The following is a 5,982-nucleotide window of genomic DNA, read 5'->3' on the forward strand; positions in this document are numbered from 1 at the left end:
CTAAGTGAGGCACAGTATCTTTGAACCTTAGTTCCTTTTTATCTGCATCAGCTCTTCAAAACGACATCTTCTCTCTATCCATCCTATACACATACATGAGAAAACAGACTTGCCTCCATCCTGAGCCCTAGGATACTTTTACTTAGCCTGGAGCCCCTCACCATTTATAAATTAGAGACCTGCAAGCAATATATACCCCATTCACTGCTTTACCAGGCGTGCCTTACAATACACACACACATGGTAAATTGGCAATGTATCTGTTTTATGCAGTTGAAATATATACATTTTTTTGGGGAAAAAAATAAAATCTTTTTTTTGAGTAACCACAGTAACCAGTTAGCAAGTAGCATTTTCGACTGGTGCTCATAGCCTGTTTGATATTAGTAAAGCCTATAGCAGAAGGCCACAGTTTCCAGGTAGGGTTACCACCCAGCCGCTATTACACAGACCTAGCTGGTAAAATACCCACCAAGGCCAAGGATACAAATGTAACTGCAATGCAGTAGCCGGAAAGTTTATATTATACTAAAGTTCATCCCCAGGCCCACTCCCTTGAGGTTGCAATCCACCCAGAATCTAGTAAAAACATACCCTTTTTCTCTTTCCCAATCCTCCATGAGCCAGTGTGATTTTATAGCATTGCACTGTTTCTTCATCATCCCCCCTGTGAGATCATGGACCACCCCTTTGTTGCTGCCTCCCCTGCTGGTCGGTAAATCATTTTTTAAAAAAATGGCAACCCTATTTTGAGATTCAGTGCTCACTTTAGATAGTATTAGTGGTATGAATGCAGGTGTCTCTACAGAGCCCCAGGTTGTAGCAGCAAGAGACTATTATTGGTAACAATACAACAAATTGCAACAGAGCAGTAGGGCTTGAAAGTGAGGCTAGCGGCACTAGGCCACAGTATTTTAGAGATTCTGCACTCTTCAAAGAGACTATTATTGGTATGAATGCATGTGTCTCTACAGAGTACAACAAAGCAGTAGGACTTGAGTGTGTGGCTAGTACTACTAGACACACTCTAAAGTCCTGCTGTTTTGTTGCTCTCTGTAGAGACACAACCTAGTAGCAGCATTAAACCAAAGCATTTTAGAGATTTAGCACTTATTTCCACAAATGTTATTGGATTCAAGTGTCTCTACAGTTTCTACAAACTACAGAATAGGAAGTAGAACTCTTTAGTGACCAGTTTGCCAGACAGTGTTTACACATGCCTTAAGTGACAACTAGGTCCCACTAAAAAAAAATTGCAGAAGAGTATGAGGCTGCATTGGAGAGACAAGAGTATGTATTCGAGGAGAGAGGTTGCTCTGGAAATTGCTGCAGCAATTTTTCCACACATTGATCAGATCACCACCACCTCTACTTGCAGAGTATTGGTTGGACAGCGCACTACAGGGCCCTCTTCACACAGAATCGCTCGTTTCCAAATTGGGAATTGGGAATCTTTTTTTGAATCTCTAACAGTACCTGGTTCCTGAATTAAATGTGTTATTAACTTTACCTTTAGTGAAACAAATGGATTGATGCTACACTTAACGCATTGCTGCTATATACAGTTTTTTAATATGTATGTGTATTTTAAATTTGGAATAAATAAAGTGTGTTTTACCTAATATATTCCTGGTAGTGAGACCGCTTGTTTAAGTAATTCTCCACTATACAGATTCTTTTCTTCTTCAATGAAGTTGCTGCATACCCTACATGCCTTCTTCAGCACATCACTCAACCCCAGGTAGCTCTTCAGAAAGCACTGCATTATGAGGTTGAGGACATGTGCAAGGCAAGGAAAATTGGCCTTGGTGTTGGGGGCCAGAGGTTTGTGCCCATTGTTTTAAACCACATTGCCTGCTTAAAGCCTGCAGGGAATATACCACCACCTGCCTGAGCCTGGAAGGTGGTCAGGCACTCAAGCCTGGTGTGTCTCCTCTGCTCCTGGTAGCAGCTGGGCTAAATAGAAACTTAGCTGTGGTGTTGCTTTGGTGCTGCTCCCACATAATCCTGTGATTATAACTTAGGGCTCTTGGATCCTGGCTGTCCCATACAAATTTACTGCATGAACAGTTAGCATGCTGCTACCAACTGGTCCTTGAACTGGCATGTAAAAAATGCCTAAATGGCTGAAGTGCGGGCCACCACCATGTCAGCCTTGGTGGGCTCAGGAGACAAATTCTGTTAGTCCCGGACAGTATACCCAGTGCCCCTGGCCTGTGGTGCAGTGCTGTCCCTCTACCTGTTCCCCCCAGCAGTGGTATGAGGGTCTCCTGTGTTGCCTGCTTATAATCAACATCAACAACACACAGTTCTCACCTCTAAAATGTGGCTGTTGCAATCCTGCTGAACCGCACCCAGGGTCTGTGTCTGCCATCATCGAAATCCTCCCTTATATCAGACCTTGCATTATATGTGGCACCCTCATCCAGCATGCTGACCTATTCCTCAAGACAGAAGGCTGCTGCCCTACTATTAGCACCCTAGGTCCACTGTTCATTGAGGCAAATGAAGGAAGAAACAAACACTTGTTTGCAACTTAAAAATGGTAAATGATATCATGTGTGTGAATACCCCTAGCCTAAGGATCAAGTGTGGCAGGATATGAAATTGTTTGTTTTGGCCACAAATACATTCAGATATGGTTATTTCTGTGTATTCAGTACAGAATGCCAACACACTTCTCCAGGTGGTAAAATTTGTTTCCTTTACTGCTATTTTGCAAAGGACCAACAATATCCATGACTTCTCTTTCAAATAAGAGTATCAATCAAAAGAACTAGTTCTTTTGATTGATACTCTTATTTGAAAGATTGGTCCTTTGCAAAATAGCAGTAAAGGAAACTTCTATTTGAGAAGTATCACTGCCAGGAAAATTGCAAAAGAACTGATTAAACGCATTAGTCACATTTGTATTCATCACAGTCCAGTTTAAAAAGACAATAAACCAGCTTCTAGGTTTTCAGACTGTAAGAAACTCTCCATACCATCCTCAAACCTATGGTCTGGTAAAGTGTTTTAACCATACTCTAAAAAATTGTGTCACAAACCAATGTACAATCGTTGGTTTGTAATATATGTTGTATGAACCATCAAGCCTGTGCAAGTTAACTATTATCTCACAAGACACCTGGTTCAACAGCAGCAGTATTTAATTTAATAAAAACAGATTAGGTTTCTTTTCATGCAATCTGGATGAACACTGGCCCACATTTTGGCCCAAAGCAATTTGATTATATGGTGAAACTCTGTAGTCAACATTCATTTTTCAAAAGGACTCACAGCTTCAAAAATGGATAGAATATAAAATGTAAGACATATACAGTATTTGTGGTGGATTTTAAGACATAGGGCTCAGAACACTCTTTCTCTTAGTTTATTGCATTGAAACATTTAGACAGGAATGTTTAGACAGGAAAAATGGTGCATGGTGCTATAAAGACACTGTTATTTTTTACATATTGTGCAGAGGAGAACAGTAACAGTTTAGAAGCTAATTTTTAACTAAATATATACTGTAAATAAAGCACTGGGTGTTGTAACGTAGCACACATCAAACCTTAGGAACCTCAGGTTTTAAACTGGAAGCACTTGAGAACACATGTCATTGCATTTTGTGCATGTGCTGCAAGTAAACATCACAGGGATTCTTGCTAAGCAGAGAATAAATTGTGCACAAAAGAACACATGACAAGTAAATACAAATATGTAGAAATAAGCCTCTACTAAAAAGTAGTAGTTTTTACTTTTAAGTTTAAATCATTGTTCTTAGGACTTGAGATGTGTCACCAAATATCCAGTTCTAGCAAAGGGCCTGCAAGATACCAAAAAGATATGTTGTTGTCTGAAGCAGCATATCTGGATAAGGGAGAAAAGGCTGCAAGGGAGACCAAACAAAAGAGCACTGCTGACTATTGATAGGCGAAATTCGTGAAACGGCAAAACATTCACGAAACGCAGGTATTTTTTGACTCTGGCTGGCGACAATTCTGACGCCCATTAAAGTCAATGGGCGCCTAGAATTGTCGCCGGAATCAGAATTGTCACCGGCGTCAAAAATAGTTGGACGCTGGCGAATTTTCTCCGGCAAATTTTTGCGTCAATTTTGCAAATAAATTTGTCCATCACTACTACTGACCTTTGGTTGAAATTAATTAATATCATATGCATGCAATTACCATTTGGTATAGACTTTATGCAATGTCCACTTTATGGCCAAAAATATGTGGACACCTCTTCTCCCTACATCAGCACCCAACTGTTGTTGCAAGCCTTCCTAGAAGAGTAAAGGGTAAAAACTGTTGTAGCAGCAATGGGAGGACAAACTTCACATTAATACCTTTAGATTTTAAGTGAGATGTTAGACAGGGCGTTGCCCTCATACTTTCCACCTTGTTGATACTCTACATAAATAAATGTTAAACAGACAGACAAAGCTGTCATAAATTCTTCTTTAACCTACTGAGAAAGTTTTTTTTCCTATGGAACAAATAAATACTAAATGCATCACAGAAGTATAGTCTTGTATAGTGTTTCATATTGCCTTTTCTGGACATTAGGAAAAATAAAAACAAACACAATCAGTAAAAGCAGACTGTTCATTTAATATTCACCACTGATAAATAGCCAGAAAAATAACTTCTTATTACTATGATACTCAGTCCAGCAAGTTGAAGGTATCTTAGAGATTGACTCTTTAAAGGGCATTTATTAGTTACATTTCACCCAAAGTTGCCTCCTTTGGTTTTTGGAATGTCAGATTTGCAAAAGCAATGTCTTATAGCACCAGTGCCGTATTGCTGGGGTAAGTTTGTCTTCTTAAATTCAAAAAGTCCAGTGTTCCAAAATATTGAGATCTTTAATAAAATGCAATCTGCAAATAAAAAATGTTTATTTGTAAAGATGTCAGTTGATTTATAATGTTCTGCTGGCCAGACTATTCCTATGGACTATTCCTATGATGATTACCGGATGACTTTCTTGAGTGCACTTGTAGTTAAAAAACAGAAAATATAGGATAGTTGATACCTTTTATTGCCTAATTTAGTAAATTATAAAATGTTAGCTTTCGGGACATCTTAGGTCCCTGCTTCAAGCAAGGTTTAATGCAGCAAAAAAAATCATTACATTTACACAACCAAATATTGTTAAACATCTGACATGTATGTAAAATCAAATTCCATGCAGATATTGATCAACCCCCCTCAGCTAGGAGCCCTGTGCAGAGGTTAATGTAAGTAAAACCTAGTTAGTAGGTTACAGAAGTACTGAGGTGATCATGTTCAGACATGTGAATAAGTCTTTTGAAGACTGTCAACTGGATACAGAACTCAGATCACCTACAGACAGTATTAGGGTGATATTATCAGTATTCATATCTGTACATGAAGCTTTTATTCCTCTTAAAGCAGCATGTAGTGTGTTCTGCATAAATTTGCATTCATACTCCTTTAGCTCCAGTTGTACTTTAAAATTGGCCATTAGTATTGTCATTTGAAGGTCAGCAATACTGTGTTCACTTCTAAAAAAGTGCTCTGCTACTGGGAGATCCGATTTTTCCACAGTTGATTTTAGATCAATGGGAAGTAGGGTTGCCAATTTCCCCCTTTGCAAAAGCTGGGCAGAGGGGCAGCAGTGATGTCACAGAGATGAGGCAGTGATATCATGGGAGCATGGCAATTTTGACCTGCATAGCTCTGTCCGGGTCAAAACCTGACAGATAGAAACCTTAAAAGGAAGACGTGCTGGGGTAGTGCTTGACCAGTTTCATATAACCCTGTAGTTGGATACTCTGTTGTAGTGTAAATGTAGGTACAAGTTTAAGCAGAATTAACTATTGGTTTAATGGTACAGGATGACATAAAATTACTCCTCCTGTTTGGACATGAATAAATGGCCAAAAGTATATATATCCTGGCCAAATGAAAATGCATTGGGTGTTAGGCTGAAGTTTATTTTCCAATTTACCTTCCACTTTATATATTT

Source organism: Xenopus laevis, chromosome 2L (assembly GCF_017654675.1).
Source record: "Xenopus laevis strain J_2021 chromosome 2L, Xenopus_laevis_v10.1, whole genome shotgun sequence".
Lineage (NCBI taxonomy): Eukaryota > Metazoa > Chordata > Amphibia > Anura > Pipidae > Xenopus > Xenopus laevis.